General features: G+C 34.6%; 1 long non-coding RNA gene across 7 annotated transcripts; it reads left to right on the top strand.

Annotated features, from left to right (window-relative positions):
- Positions 1 to 1,068: 1,068 nt before the first annotated feature.
- LOC147382366 (uncharacterized) lies at positions 1,069 to 9,255 on the top strand. 7 transcript variants are annotated; one of them, XR_015173404.1, is made up of 4 exons: positions 1,069 to 3,254; positions 4,114 to 5,236; positions 5,456 to 5,597; positions 7,553 to 9,255. It is a non-coding gene; the product is annotated as an uncharacterized LOC147382366 (long non-coding RNA). The 7 variants fall into 7 exon arrangements; XR_015173406.1 differs by lacking the exon at positions 7,553 to 9,255 and having other exon boundaries at positions 4,114 to 4,264; positions 4,829 to 5,236; positions 5,456 to 7,546; XR_015173408.1 differs by lacking the exon at positions 7,553 to 9,255 and having other exon boundaries at positions 4,114 to 5,007; positions 5,170 to 5,236; positions 5,456 to 7,546.
- Positions 9,256 to 17,351: the final 8,096 nt, after the last annotated feature.

Below are 17,351 nucleotides of genomic sequence, written 5' to 3'. Positions count from 1 at the left end.
GTTTTTTATTTTTTTATTTTTTTATTTTATAAATCAATATTGCAATAACCTCAATGTCCTTGTTATTGTTGAGCTTAGTCGCATATCAGACACTATTGCCTTGTCTCTCTCCTTACAAGCTCTTGGGCCTATATAGAAATGAATCTTTTCAATGTTTTATCAGCTTTTTCAAAGTTCCACATTTTTTACATCTTCATTCTTCAAAATCTCTAGAATGAGTTTCATGATCATCTATCAAACTATTGAGAGGAATGTGCTTTGGGTTTTGTATGTGGTATATGCAATTATGACCATAGTAGCTTATATCTTATCTTGGATGTTTAGAATACCTTCTATGTTAGCAAAGGAAATCAGAAAAATCTGTTTTTGTGAAAAACAAAACGGTAACAGCATATCCCTTATGGATATGGAATAGTGGATATAGAGAAACTGTGAGGAAGACTTTTGTTGCATATCCCTTATGACAGCATATCCACTACAAACGTACTCATCAATCAACGATCCGTACAAACATGTGGAGCAACTATTTGTGGACATGTTACACTTTTTCCCCTCTCAACTCCCACTTTTCATATTCAAGCATCTTGTTGAGAGCCCCATTAAAGAACATGAAGAAAGAGCAAGATTTGTCATTATGTCAAAACGCGCATAAAACAACTTGAATATCGTGATATAAATGATTGCTAAAGGATGTTGTTAATTGAGACACTTTTTAGCAGTCGTTTAATCATCGTTTCTATTCACATAAAAATTATTAGTTATATCATATCAACAACACTATATCAAATTTCTCTCTCTCTCTCTCTCTCTCTTTCTCTCGCACAACTCGATTTGTATCTTTGTCTCTCGCTACTCGTGCTCATTTCTGTTTGTCTGTCTATCTACCTGTCTCTCTCTCTTGCGCGCGCGTGCAAATCTCTCGATCACACTCTCGCTCTCTCGCTCTCTCTCACTCTCTCTCTTGCTTTCTCACTCTCAAATTCTCTCGATAACACTCGATCTCTTTGTTTTTGTATCTGTCTTTCGCACGCACTCTCTCTCCGCAACATCCAAGATCTAGGGTTTGTGAACTTGCTTCCTAGATTCATCTCAAATCTACAAATCTTAAGCTAAAATCAGATTTAGGGTTTGCGTATTCAGATTGGTATTAAGGTCTAGTTTGCTTATTTTTCTATTGTTGGAGCTTTATATCCTGTTTGATTGTTTTCAATTAGTGAAAAGGGAGAGAATCGCACTTCAGTATTTGGGGCTTTGTTATGGCTTTCATGTTTTTACCTTTCTTGGATTATTGTTTAGATAGCTAAAGTATTGATATAATGACTTGATGCTTGTTGATCTTTATCTCTTTTTTTTTTATTTTTTTTCTAATTATATTTTTTCCTTTTTGGTTTCTCTATTTTATTCATAGGTTGCATATTTTGTATGGTTCTTTCTGAATTGAGAAACATCTGTAACTTGCACCCATTGCAGAATGGGGGTTTCACCAGAGACTTGGTTTATTACTGCTCAAAATGTAAATATGTTTTAATATTTTATTGTGTCAATACCTTGTCTTGGTGGGTATGAAGATTTTCTACCATACAAGTCTCTAGATCTGATGTTTACCATTCAGCGTTAGCCATTGAGGACCCCAAATTCCATTTTAGTAGGGACCCTTAAGTCAGTGAGAATTGGTGAACACTAAGCAACTTTTGAGTTTTTTTTACGGGTGCCAAGAACATATTTCTGCACTAGATTTGATGGAGAACTCACTCCCCAGAAAAATAAGCCAACGAATGTCAATGGTTTGTGGAATAATGAGTTTTTAACTTTTTAAAAGGAATGGGAGTTATGAGACATTCAAACATTTGAAAATGAGGAAGTTGGGGAAGATCAACAATTACTGTTTTATCGTAAGGTGGAGCATAGCTGCAACACATGTTCTATTTGCATTCTTTCTGTGATCTCATCTCAGCATTGAATACCAAAACCCATGTAGTACAATGATTGGTCATCACATAGTGGCTGCTTCTGCTACTACTTGGGAAGATAAAGAAAATAAAGTCAGTACCTATATGTTCCATTCCATGCGTGTTATGTTCCTTTATGCACAAATATTTTACCTCTTAATATAGCTAATTCTTACTGCATCATTCCTAATATGTAGAAAAACACCCTTGTGTTAGCTCTATGATGATTTTTATTGTACCAATGAGTTCCCTCCTACTCTTGATCAAAAGGAGTATAGAATATGAAAGGTACCTCAAATATCAAGGCCGCTTCCAAAACATGGCACCTTTGTTTGGGTTACACCTCCATGTGGTAAGACTGAAATACTGAATCCAATTTTTTTTTTTTTTTTGTGTGCGCTATTTGCCAGTTAGGAAAGACTATATGTCTTTCTTTGGAATTGATTAACAATATGTTCAAAATCAGTAAATAAAATTCACTCTGATATTTGGCGTCCATCTTCAAATTGTTGCATTTATAGCTTCTAGTATTGTCTTCTATTCGTGAATGATTTTATCTATTTATTTATTTACATGCTTTTACCCTTAATATATGAGTCACGATGAATGTCCGCAGTTTTGGTACTCAGTTGGGTATGCGGCCGACGTGGAAAGAGTATCACCAATAACTCATCTTAACTATCATTGTTCTGTTCTGCTTTATGTACAATGTACTTGTTATCTGTCACTAATGTTTATTTACATGTATGATTGACTTAGCTGAAATATGATGGGCAGCCTTGATTCTGTAGGTAATACTGAAAACTAGATATATAGCCTGCGTTGCCTTAGTAATTTCTATTTGGTTTATAGGTAGCCTTGAATGCAGGCACAAACTATTTTGAGTTGCATTAGTCATTTCTATTTGGCCTTCCAACCAGTCCTAATTTGATGGGACTTGGCTTCGGTGACTTTTAATTGGAAGCATGATGTGGAAAGTGAGTGTGTTTGCTGCTGTATTTGGCAGACACATGGGGTGTGTTGGCTGTGCTGCGGGAGCATGAAAGAGCAACAAAGCTACTGCTACTGTTATTGCAGCCAAATGACATATAAAAGATGGTAGAAAAATGAGTTGCTGAAAATAGTGAAAAAGTGGACAGAGCATTGGAATGGCAGCATGAGCTGGCTGTTATTACATAAGAAAGAGAAGGTGGCAGATGGCAGCATTGGATGGAAGGTACAAAAGGAGTACCAGGTGTGTTGGCTATGCATACCCTCTCTTCTATAGTATTAAAGCTGTGCCTCTTTTGCTCTGCCATGGAAAAGGTGTGCATATTTATCTCCGTTGCACATGTACTGATTGACTTAGCTATTCATGCATTGATTGATATGGATTGAGTTTGTCTGTTTTTCTTAATTTATGATGGTTGTGGGAAGCATAAGAATATGGTTTATTGGGTTACTTCAATGTGAGACTATGTTATAATTATTATATGAATTATGTTGTAGTTATCATATAGGAAAGCCTGCAACCTGTTGCATCTTCTGAATTTCTACAATCAAGTTTGGGATCTAAGGGGCTTAGCAATAAAAAATTTGCACGCTTGATTGGTATCTGCATCTATGTAATTTGGTTTTTCTCTTGTTTTCCAAATAGTTCTTATATTTTCTACAACCAAGGTTTTGAGAAAAGCTTGCTGAGTTGGAGGCTAGGCAGTGCGTATCATGCTGTTTGCACCATAAAAAAGTGGTCTTTTATGCAGTTAGAATAATCTATAAGTGGGCTCCAATGCAGCCCTAAAAAGTAGTGGTCTTGCTGTCTGTCATCTCGTTAGAAACTACGTAAGTTTTTGAAAATCCTCCGATGTAGAGTTTGATCTTTCTCCAATTTTGCAAAACCACATTTGTGAACTAAACTTGGTTTTCTTGAACTTGTTTTTGTGCTTCAATCTTGAGTTGTTATGCCGTTTTCCTTTACAGAATCTTGATTGGGAAATTGAGAATCTCACTTGTTTAAATGGAAATTGAGAGTCTTTCTGTTATTTTCATTTCATTATTGATAGTTGGACACATAATTAGTAATGTGGCATGGATTTAGATTGCAGGGTTATTCTGTTTAGTTATCAGCATGATTTAAGTGAATGTGGTTGCTCCCTAAAGCTCTCATAAATATGTCTAATTTCAGGCAGACGTTGAGACGGATGAAGTGTATGCGCAAATGACCTTTCAACCATTAAGTCCGGTAGTCTGGTTATGCCAGCAGCAAAATGAAGCCAATTTCACTATGAACTAGCTCTGTATAAGGCTGTTAAGGGTCCAGTTTGCCATCTTGATAGGCCAGTATTCACTTTATTTTATGTGTGTGTGTGAAGTCACTGATGTCTAGTTTAGTATTTTATAGTGTATCATGTTACAAAAAAGCAAATTGCTCATGTTTTAGTAACTAATTTTGTCAACTTCTTTGTTAGCCTAAAGTATATTTGTTTGGTGTTATGTTACGTTTGAGTTTTTATTATTTTTTATTATAATATAAGCTTGATGATGATACATTTGGAATGTCGTGGTCTCTATGCAAATTGGAGAAACTGTAGAACTGCCCCATTGTCTGAGGCATAAAGAGGAGTATACTCTTGATCAGGTTGTGAATGTTGATGATTTAAATTCCTTGACAGTCTTCGATCATGTAGTCCAAATCACCCTAACAAAGAGTTCATGATTTTGAGTATAAATATGTGATGTATTCATGCAAGTTTTGGGGATTACACTGAAATTGCATATGAATATGTGGAATGGTGACAGGCATGGGACACAAGGCACTGGCTAATTTTCCTCTTGATTTAATCGTAAAAAATGATTGTTTGTGTTTATATGTGATGATATGCTTGGTTTTTGGATTGCAGATAATAGTTCTTGGGCCTCTGGACTTTCTGGGTCTTATGTTGAGTGAAGAGCTTCATAATTTTCGAAAGACTTTCAATATTACTGTAAACTTCCTTATGTAGGGAAAGCAAGTTTCCAAATGCTTGGTAATAGTTAGGCTGAGTGGTTCTGCAAGAACATAAAGTGCCTATGCTATTAGGTGCGAAGAATGAAATAATGTAGTGTCGATGCCTTTTCTGTTCTTGGCTTTTTCTTTTTTCTCTCTTTTCATAACATGTATTTATCTGGGATTCTCTTTTCATGAAATGTTTTCTTGCATGTATTTAAAGATGTTTTGCTGACTGAATATTATTCCTTTCAGGAGAGTACCACTTCGAAGTGGGATGATGTTGTTTTCATCCCTCCTGGTTTTGATGTTTCAATAGGTGGTATGTTAACATCAACCCGAACTTATAATTGAACATTCTTACTTGTATGTTATGTGCAGCACCTGGCACTGTAGATTCGTTGATGTAGGTGCATGCGTGTTATATAACATGGCCCCAGTTTATGCTCTAAGGCTACCAATGCACTTCACCTTCATAAGTTGATTTTTTTTTCTGTGTTTTGAGTTCCCTTGGTCTTTCTAATTTTCATGCCTCTCACAGGTGACATACATGGACAATACCAACACCTTTTGAGGCTATTCGAATATGGTGGCTTCCCTCCCACTGCAAGCTACCTCTTTCTTGGTGATTATGTAGATCGAGGCAAGCAAAGTTTAGAGACAAATCCTGTCAGGGTCATCAGGTCAGAAACCTTGTCTTTAAATTTTTTTTAGTATTTGATTGAGGACACCCATTTGGATGCCACAAGTGAGCTCAACGGCCCTTAGTAAGATTCAAAATCTTACAAACTAGGATGGATAGGAGTTTTGAGGTTTTATCAAAGCTGAAATTTTCACCCCACATTTTACCAATCTGTATAAATTAATTTGCCTAAAAAAAATGAAAGTTTTCTGGATTGCCCCGTTCTCCTCTTAAAATGTCTTGAATAATTTCTGCACATGAACTTTAGACCCAATTTGAGCTATATACTCTACAACAACATCTATCTACACACGATCCTGAGCATTAAAAGATGACATGGTGTAGTGGTTTTCACTCGCGACCCCGCCTGTGTAATGTTCCTGACTTCCTTACAAAGCTTAGGTGGACTTGTGTTTGACTTGTCTTTGTGCAATAATGAGATGATTGTGATGATAAACAAAGGGAAAGTTGACTGGGATGGGTTGGTCATATGCAACAAAGTTTCATAATAATCTTAATTAGAAGTTGCAAGAAATGCCTTTAGATTCCTATCTAGCACCTCAGGGATTTAAGACTGATGAAACTTTAGCTTTTGCTAGGTTTTTATCATGCATACGTTTCGAATCTCTGAGTTGATTAATTGAGGTATTTGGATTCTTTGTTTCTCTGTTCGATTTCCAGTGATTTATCTTTCTTTCTTTTTTAATTTCCTTTTCTTTCAGATTCGCATGCGCCATGCGTGTATGAATAGAATTATAGATAGGGATCTCACATAACATGATCGATCTGATAACAATTGTATGTGTTTTTATAAATTGTGGTTTATGTAGATCTGTCTGTTAGTTTTATTGAAAGATAAAAGATCTATTATTTCCTGATTGATCTTTGCATCACGATCGTCTAGTTTTGATTTAGTTCGGTAAATGCACGCATGAACATGAATCGTGATAGATCTCACATTTCTCCATCAATCTGATAAGAATTATGTGTTTTTTATGCAATTCTGAATTTTTTAGATATTCTGTTAACTTAGGGTTGGGAAAAGATCTATCCTTACCTAATCGATCTTTTCTTTCAGATCTTTTAGTTTAGATTTAATATGATAAATGAGATGAGAAAATTAAGTTTCAAATTGAAGAAGAAATCATAAATTGAGGGAGAACTGATTCAGCGGATGTCCTGTTTTGGAAATTCGTATAATTTCTGCTGTCGATGATGGGATTTGTTCTCACAATAAATATCTCTCACCTTCTGCCCCATCAAATGTGTTAGAAGACCTGATTTTATGCTGCCTTTCGAGCTAAACACAAGTATTATAGAATTTGTTTTTGTAATAATAATTGAGCAGTCTTGAAACAGGGAAATTCTTACATCTGTGATCATCCAAACATATTTGCCTTCTAAGCTTGGACATATTCATTGGGCCCATTAAATGGTGTTCTAATTCCCCTGCATATGTTCAACTCCCTCCCGATCCAAGTATTTTGTCTTTTGGTTATTTACTATCAGTGGTGGGCAAAATTTGAACTGGAGTGAGATAATTTATGGTCGTTTTCTTTCTGACAGGAGTCTTGCACTAGTGACTTCTAAGACATCTTCCTAACACATCCTCACAAGTTGCTACTTTAAGGAACCGTAAACAAGTTTAGTTCCATTTATTGCCTATAATTGGGAAGGAAAACTAGACATTCAAACCATCCAATGCCTTAAAAAGCATTTGCACCAATCATGTTCAATGAGGCCAATGCATCGAGTACAACCACAAATAAAGAAGACAACACTAATGGACCCACCAAATACATTGTGATCCTAACTGCTTCTCTGCTTCTCATAGGGAAGCCATGATTAATATAATTTAGTTAAGAGTAATTTACACTTTTTAATGGTTGTCTTGTTCTTTGCCTTATCAATTATTGTGATGGGCAGCAGCATTAATTCGTTTAATGCTCATATCAGAGCTAATAAGAAGAAGAAGAAGGAGAAGAGTAAATGAGGATACGTAAGACAAGTCTTAACTGATGCTCGAACTGAGGCAACTCTTCTTCTCTCTTCTCTAATCCTCAACATTTGATGATTCCATGTTTCGATTTCATTTCTAATTAATTTATATGTTTTTTTTTCCCCTAAATTCTTCTGTGGCGGCAGTTTTTACAGATCTTTGATACCTCTGTTGGCATAACAAGTGAATAAAATTTACTTTTCGGTTTAAAATTTAGAAGAAAAAAAAACTATACTTTTATAACCAAAATTTCTGAAAGCTTAGAGAGGAATTATTAATTATTTATAAACATTTGTTTTATCCCCTAATCTCTTGTCGTTTTGAGAACTTTTCACAGGTAAGGCTCTTGTGGACTGCTACTGAACTCCCAAAACAGAGCTCTATGAGTGTTTGGAACTTGCATGAAAACATAAATGGTTATGCAGATCGAATTATAAGGCTCTTGTGGGATCTCTATGCCAGCATGGAATGCTCAAAGAAGTGTTAGAGATTCTCCAAAGCATGATAGAGACCTATGCTCATCTTTTCTCTGATATTAGCGACTCATTTCTAGACGAACTCTGTAGTACGGGTTATACAAGCATCAGTCACACTTTTGTAGAAGAATCTCTAAGAAAAGGGTGGGTCTTGGATCACACAGCTTATATCCATCTCATAAGAGGGTTTTATAAGGAGCAAAGATATCGTGAAGCCTTAGGGATACTTGATTCTGTAATAGAAATGAGCATGACCCCATGTGTGGATGTATGTTGTCTGTTAATTCCTATCCTAAGCTTTGGCTTTAAAGAAGATGTTGAGAAACAATCACGAGGTGTGCCCTTCTGTCTATTGTGCACTATTGAATGGCATATGTAAGATACGTCAAGTTGGGAAAGCAACCCTCCCCAGATACTGACATATAACATAATGATTTGAGGACATTATCAGGATAAAAATTCAAGAAAAGTAGGGGAGATACTGTGTATCATAGTGAGAAACAATTTCAGCTTATCGATCTTGAGTTACTGCAATCTAGTGTGCCTGATGTGCTTACAGGTAGGGTGTTCCATGCATTGGGCCTTAAAGAGCTTATGCTGAGAGATACCAAATCTACGTCCCTCACATATATAACAATCTGATATTCCATCTTCTCCAAACAGGGAATAGTGCACTTGTTACGATACTTATAGATGGAATGCTCAAGAAGGCTTCGGTATTTGATGAAGTTACTTACAATTTTCTAGTTAATGGATACTCTACATGTAAAGATGTCTCAAGATCGGTGGAAGCCTTGAAAACTATGATTGGTAAGGATCTAAAACCAAGCAATTGCAGCTTGATAACGGTAATCAGGTATCTTTGTAGTCACGGAGAGCTTAATAAAGCACTTGAGTTGACTAGGGCGATGGAATTTAGAGCTTGAATGCTTGATTCAATTGTCCAAAATGCAATTGTTGAGGGCCTTCTTTCTCATGGTAGACTTCAAGAATCAGAAATCTTTTTAAATCGTATGGAAGACAAATGCCTGATTCCTGATGGTATCATATATGACAATCTGATTAAAGGGTTTTGCTTGTATGGAAGAGTAAACAATAATGTTTGCAATCAATAATGTTTCTCTAAATGTGTATTTGGTATCCCATCAGTGGTGGTTTTTTTTATAAACTTTTGGTCATAAATCATCTTTTTCTATGTTGATTGCATTGTTTGCAATCAATAATGTTTTTCTATCGAAAATGCATATTTAGGGGGCTGTCACACAGCTTGTATGTGCTGCCTCAATTTGCAATTGTAAACTATTATTTTTGTTTTACTCATAAATCTTAAAAAACGACTGCCAAAGACAGTTGCAATTATAAGACAGTTGTTTTTGCTTTTCCCCAACATTCTTGGTCTGTCGCGTATGAAAGACGACTCCATTTAAAACGACTACAATTCCAACTTTTAGAGCAGTTATTTTCCAAAAACGACTGTCCTAGACAGTTGTGTGTGCTGAAATTACTTTGCAAACTTGAACCATTGGAGTATAAAGTTCATCGGTCATTTCCTGACAAAACTGGTATCACTAGCTTGATAACCCCTCAAATTCCTACCACACACACTCAAGCTTGTCATTCATTACCTGATGGAATAAGTGCCACTGGCTTGATAAACACTCAAGTTCCAGTCATTGACACCCTGCATACTAAACCAGTAGAAGGCAATGTAGAAATCAAGGTTGCTCGTCGAGTGATTAATTGTGATGAAATTCAAGAGCTTATTTGAATAGCATGGAATGTAATTAAGTACTTGGTTTTACTTACATTTTAGCAGTAGTTAGATGTTTTTTTCTTTTTTATTGTCCTTGAGACCGTTGTTTGTTGAATAATTTCTTTCCTAATTAGAAGACTCAGAAGAAGCGGAAGGTCTTGCTCTGATTTGCCTCCAATAAACATGAAGTCAAGAGCAGCATCAAGAAAATATTAGAGGCATTCTAATACCTCATCTCCTTGAAGTTAATTGATAAGGAAGGTAGATCTCTATTTCTCAACTTAGTAAAAAGGAACTTCCACAGCTCCTTAGAGAAGCTACACTTGAAGAATAAGTGATCGAAGACACATCTTGAAGCTTGACTTGTAGACCATCTCCTCCGAAAAGAGTACACTAGGCCGTCGCCAAAAATACATTTCTACTCAAATAAAATCATTTTAGTAGGGACCCCTGAATTCCAAAGAATTCTCCATTTAGTACAATGAGATCCTTTTATTATGAGTAAATCATCAAGCATTTGTTTTATCTGCAACATGGATCGAAAGAATTATTGTAAAATTGCATAAGGAGATAAGTACAATTGACCTCCACAAATCAAAAGACAATGAGGAATAGAAGTTGGAAGATGAACAAATCTGAGTTTTATTGAGAATTCTTGGATAAATATTATATGAGTCCTACTAGGGTAATTATAGAGATTACATCAACCAAGATATTAGAAACTAACCTAATATGGATATATTAATTATCCATAATTCCTAATGTAGAATATCTTAATACATATAGTTAAATATTCTATTCTCAATCACAATCTTAACCTTCCTTTTATTATGAGATCATGCATCAAAATATAATGCATCCTATTCTCTTAGAGAAGAAAAAATGTCATTAAGAGACCTTATCCCGAGACTCAACTAAGCAGTTATGTTTCCATTTACTCATCTTTTGGGGTGGAAAATGGATCTATGTGATCACCATAAATAAACCAAACAGCTAGTTTATGAAATTAACCATCACATTTTTAGAGACCCTACCTAGGTTACCTAGTCATGGTTCACTCAGTTCATATTTGGGTTCGTGATTCTCCAATAAAAAATGAGCCCAGTTCATACAGGTAGACAGAGATGAGGGTATTTGAAGGTTGAAGTAATAAATGTGGTAAAAAATGATATTAAAGATGGTAGATTTTGGGAAGAAAAAAAACTGAGAATTTTTTATTTACAGGTTGAAGATGAGTGTATTTGGTCATTTTTCATCAATCTATTAATAAAGACAAAGCTCAAAAGGGCATGCTAGGATGACATTTCAAATATTATCGATATATGAAGGGCGATGGAAAAAAAAAAAAATCTTAAATTAAAAAATACACTTGGCTCGCAACATTTCATAACCAAGAGTGAACCGCGCGTAACACACGAATTGGTTCACAGTTTGGTACTTCAAATACTAATTGGGTAATCCTCGACCCTACAATCATTTGACATGTACAATTATTAAAATTTTACATTGATGATACACATGGAATACAAATTACAAGACCAAACTTCAATCAAAACTTCCTATCACTCATAAGTTAAGAAATCAAGGTTCATAATAGAATGAAACTTGGCAACAATTATCAATCACTAGATCCATTCAATAAGCCATATCCCTAAGATTTGTGGTCGGAAAATGACAAAATCAGGCTATTATCAATGAACATTCAGCCAATTATTTGTCGTCATGATTTTTTGTTCACCACACTGAGCAAATTTGTGCATAGCACCACATACATTTGAAATATGGAGCAAAAATTCAAAATCAATAAAGAGAAAACTTATCTCTCCTGCCCTCATGGATACATTTAATACCACCGCCATTCACATTTCATGAAAAAAAATCAGATTCAAAAGAAAAGAAAAATAATAATTTGTTTAGCTTGATCCAAGGTGTTAATTAAAAATGAATGGCTACGGAGCACCCAAATTTAAAATTTAAAATAAATGGTAAAAAATAATATATATAGACAGTTCAGCAGCCCTAAAGTTTGCCAAGTTTGGTGCCAAACATTTTTCAAAATATGGGTTAGAAGCTTTGGAATGAGCTGATTTTTTGTGAGGATGATCTCTTCACTGTAGAGATCATCCTCACAAAAAATCAGCCTATTCCAAAACTTCTAACCTCATCAAAAGTGATTTACAAAAAATGTTTGGCACAAAACTTGGCAAACTTTAGGGCTGCCGAATCGCTCTCTCTCTCTCTCTATATATATATATATATGGGTAGCGTTCAATGGCTAACTTTTTGGCAAAACATTTTTCAAAACATGAGTTAGAAGTTTTGGAATGGGCTGATTTTTGGTGAGGACGATCTCTACGGTGAGGAGATCATCCTCACCAAAAATCAGCCCATTCCAAAACTTCTAACCCATGTTTACAAGTTGAAAAATCATGGACCGTCCATTTTTTGTAAACTATTTTTGATGGAGTTAAAAGTTTTCGAATGGGCTGATTTTTGGTGATGATGATCTCCTCACCGTAGAGATCATTCTCACTAAAAATCAGCCCATTCCAAAACTTCTAACTCATGTTTTGAAAAATGTTTTGCTAAAAAGTTAGCCATTGAATGGGACCCTATATAGATATATTGAATTCCATGAGATGATGCAATCAGAAAATTTCATTTTTTTCATTGTGGGCAAGAGGGAATCTCTATTTTTTTTGGGTCTTGATAATATGACTTCCCAGGTGGCATACTCAATTGACTCCGTGGACAAGTTCAAGAATCGTAGATTTGTATGTCTTGGGATACACAACACCCTTGGGATATACTTTTTATGGGGAAGAGCAATCATGTAGCCTGAGATGTATAAATCTATGGTTCCTGAACTTGTCATGTCAGGGAGTTGATTGAGTATGCCACCTGGTGAGTCATTATCACTGACTCTTTTTTTTATTATTTAAAACTTCTCTCTACCATGGGGTAATCTGTGAGTACTCTGTGAGCAAAACCTCACTCAACAACATTGGTGGTAAGTAATTAGTACGGAAAGGTAGGTTTTGAACCTATCTTTGTGTAATTGTAACAGTAACCAACGCCTTCTTCTTTACCTCAATCAAAAGAAAAAGCTTAAAGAAAGAAAGTAAACTTCTTTCCTTTTTAAAGATGTTAAGTATCAGTGCTTTGCCATATTCAAATTGTTAATGATTGCCTCATGATTCATTTCAAGAATCAACATGAAACTATATGTTGCAAGGTTGGTTGCATGGGAAGCCAGGTATCCGTAGCCCATCAAGATGGGTTATCGGATGTAAAGGAAATTATTCGAAAGCTTTATTTTCTTTTTCTTTTTCTAATTAGATAATATATCAAGCCCCTTCAATGTAGATATAGACCAAAATTACCAGGGGAAGGATCCTCTGTAGCTCCTTTTTCCTTTAGCCTTACTTAGCTCTTCTTCTACGTTCAACAAAACATCACACTTAAGAAAAATAACAATTCAAATCTCTTGTACTCATGGTTGAGATAAGATTTGAGAAGAAAAAAGAAAACAAGTTTTTTTTAACAAGGTACAACACTTTGGAAATGGATGGGTCACTGAGCCTCTAATTTTCAAATAATTTCAATCTACGTAATTTAAGTGTGTGGTTGACATGACCTTATGGATATGTGATCCATCCCTTGGTGAACCTACATACCATAAATCATAGTGTTTAATAAATTGTATTCGCTAGATCTAAGCTCTTGAAAAAGTGTTCAAATGAACGATTAGAAATCATTCTTAAGACAACGCTGTAAACAATGGATGCACATCACCAATCAAACTAATCTTTTGTGTGTAGATTCACCAAGGGATGGACCATATATACATATAGTATTCCAAATCTAAGAAACCCTAATCTGGTCCATATAAATAGGGATCAAATCAAGTTAGAAAGAATATCTCTTATCTCCATTCTCTACTCTTTTTCTTCTTCTGTTTTCAGTTTTAGTTTATTTTTTGTTCTAGCTTTGTAAATGGAGGAACACCGTTTATTCTATAACAGTATCTCTTATCTTGTTCTCATTCAAGATGAATACAAGTAGATTTCTTCTCTTCTCTTTTATTTTAGTTTTATTTTTTTTTTCTTTTATTATGCTTTGAATTATTCTTGCAATGATTTGTGGCTAGACCTCCATTAGAGAGGTCGATGAAGTCAGAACAAGAACATCTTAGTCAATCTATTTGTTTATATTATGCGTTTAATGATTTATTTGTGATGATGATTTGCTAAGTATAAATTATCAGATTTGATTTGTTATCCATGGTTTTGATGATTTAGACTTAGATAAGTTCAAGTTAAATCATGCTCAATTAGAATATCATATTTAGTCTTTTGATTTCATTTGATTAAAATTTAAATCACAAATTTTTGAGTTACTAATTGGGATTAACAGAATCACTCTTCAATCCTACAACATTAGATTATTAGTTGGATTGAGATAAAAAACAATTATAAATGAATTGATGGGATAACTTGTTTATGGTGGATTCAATTGATCTAAATCTTTACATTACGATCTTATTTCCTATTTCTTTTACTATTTTAAATATCGTCTAAGCTCTTTTTGAATCAGTTTTGATTGGTTACCTCTAAAGCTAATTGTTTTAAGTCAGAAATTTTATATCAGTGTTGTCTTTGTGGATCAATCCTTGCTTACCAAGACTTAGTATTGTGTTCTCTATTTTTATTGATAATCTGCTATGAACATATTTTAATATCTCATTGCCTTGAAGTATGAAGTATTTAAAAAGTTATTCTATTTGTTTAGGAAATTCTAGAAATATTCAATTTCTTTTTCTTGTCTTGTGTAAAATTCTCTTCTGTAATCTATTATTGGTTTGCCCCCTGTATATAGCTTTCCAATTTTGTATTATAGATTATATCTATTTGCTTGCTTAGCAAAAAAACAAAAACAAAACAAAACAAAACTAAAGTAAGAAAAGGGGATACCCACTCCATCAACAATAAATCACTTCATATTCAATTGATACTAAAAGTTACAAAGGGAAAACCCTTAATTTACAAGTCCAAAATATCTTCTCCTTTCAATAAAAGTTTCAATGTGAAAGTCCTTAATTCACTTGTCACACATTTTTGACAAAAAAAAAAAAAAAAAAAGTCAAAACTAGCATTTCTTCATTAGATACGAAATTTTTTTACTCTAAATTAATTTTCTAACCCTCCTATTCTTTTCTTAATTTGATAAGAGTCAAAAGTCATGGATAAAATAGTATGATATGACATATTTAGAGTGAAGAAAAAGTTAATTATGTCAATTCGAGATTATCAGATTTCTTGGACTATGCTTTGACTTTGAAGTGACCTCAAAGATTGATATCACTTTGCACTTTTCTGATGTGGAAGTGTGTACAAATCATAGATGTTTTTCATCTAGATTTGGGTGAAAAGCAACTATGGTTTTCCTCCACATTAAGAAAGTGTGAAATGAGGTCAATCTTAAGGCACTCCAGCACGACTCAAAATTTATACCTCTATTGACTACTAATGAATACTTGCCAAGTGAGCAAAAAAATTCATTCTAAAATGAATTTAATGGTTGATGACAAAAAGAAACTTTGATCTGCTCGAATAATCTTACTCAAATCACCACCACAAAATAATTAGCAAACCAATATAAATATAACATAGCATTTTTGTTATAGAATAAATACTAGTGTCAAATGAGTTTCATTAGAAGCTTCCCATCCTCAATAAATATGGATCACTAGGAAATTGTACCACAGAAAAAGATGTTCCATTATGCATGAGCCAGATTCTTTGATGAGGTCACTAACCAAATGTACTACCACACTCCACAGTCTCGGAAAATAGGCTGGATAATTTAAATATTAATTAACATGTAATATTATATAAAATTAAACCAGCTTAACTCACGGTTTGACTCATCTGAATTTAGATGACTCCGATGAGTCAACTTGTTTTGGCCCTTGTCGAGACTGAGTTGACACATCCTCATCTCGGACACCTCAAATCCTTAAGATTGACTTGTAATTTTTAAATTTGAACCGTTGGTATTACCCCATAGGAACACTTACAAATATTTCTCAAGAATTCAATTTGGTTCTAGGTTTAGAAATAAAAAAGAAGAAAGAAGAAAGAAGGAAAGCAAACTGCTTTCCTTATCCAACAATGTAAGTATCGATTCTTTACCCTAATCCATACTTTTCACTACCAACCCTGAATTATATTTGAGGAGAAGAAGAATAGCAGAACATAATTTGGTGAATCCAAAGAAGGAAAAATGGAGAAAGAAGGTTGTTTGAATGTAACGTTGGATGATCAAAAGTATTCTTCCCCAATGCCAATAATTGGCCTATACATAGCGGCAGGTACTTTTGTATGTGTTCTATTTATGGTATGTGATGTATTTCATGGATTACGTCGAAGGAAGCCATGGATACCATGTAAATTATTCTCACTCAACTCCCTTACACTCTCTGTTCTTGCAATTGCTTCAAAACTCCCAATAGATCTCACCACCCCAATGCCTTCTGTTCATGACCAACTGTCCAAGCTTAGTGGCACTGTCTTAATATGTGTCTCTATGTGTGTTTTCTTTCCTTCACTTGGAAGTCAGACTGACTCTGAACGCCTTTCAAACATGCTTTCCTTGAGCATCTTCGTAGTAACTGTTGTTGTGAATGTTTGTATGCAAATGGTCACTGGTGTGATCTTCTTGTTCATGGTAGAACATGTCATAATCATGTCATTCATGCTACTGTTGCTCACAGTGTTGTGGTCGTCTTCGGATTTTGGCAACGATTATTTCTCCTCTTCTAACCACCCTCTTGATAAACTTAAAACAAGAGATCCTCAAAATTCAGAGAATAAGAGTATGATACATATATTGAAGTCATTTTATAAATCTAGTTCTAAACAAAGCCCTGAATTGGACCTCATTGTTTCTCCAATATGCTTAACTGTGTGCATGCTTTCTACACTCTCTTCACTAGTTCTATTACAAGTTACACTTCGATCATTTGTTCTTAAGAAGGTGGAGTTTCGGTGTGGAGTTTCTGACTATAAATGGTCAATGTCGATGGTGGTCCTGACTCAGATTCTCACTGTTCTAGTAGGGAGTATAACCACCATATTTAGAGGGTTGTTCATCAAAGAATTTGTGAGTGGAATGAATAGTGAAGCTTTGTCAAAGTTTCACATTTTTTCTACTTGGGTTTTATCAACTTTGTCAAAGCTTCGCATTATTTCGTTCTTCAAAATCTTTAGAATAGGTTTCATGATCCTCTTTCAAACCATTGAGAGGAATGTTCTTACGGTATTGTGCATAGTGCACGTGATTATGATCTTACTGGCTACTCTCTTATATTGGATGCTCAAGATACCTTTGAAGTGTGCCAAGCAAATTAGCAAAATCTGTTTTGGTGAAAAAAGAAATGATGAAGGCAGAGTCGATATGGATATCAAGGTCTGGATAGATAGGAACTGTGAAGCAGACATTGATAGATGGATGGAGAAATATAAA

The sequence above is a fragment of the Akebia trifoliata genome, chromosome 16, assembly GCF_017979445.1.
Source record: "Akebia trifoliata isolate Shusen 1 chromosome 16, ASM1797944v1, whole genome shotgun sequence".
NCBI classification, from domain to species: domain Eukaryota; kingdom Viridiplantae; phylum Streptophyta; class Magnoliopsida; order Ranunculales; family Lardizabalaceae; genus Akebia; species Akebia trifoliata.
Note: the sequence above shows the minus strand (reverse complement) of the source record. Positions and strands in the feature narration are given on the sequence as shown.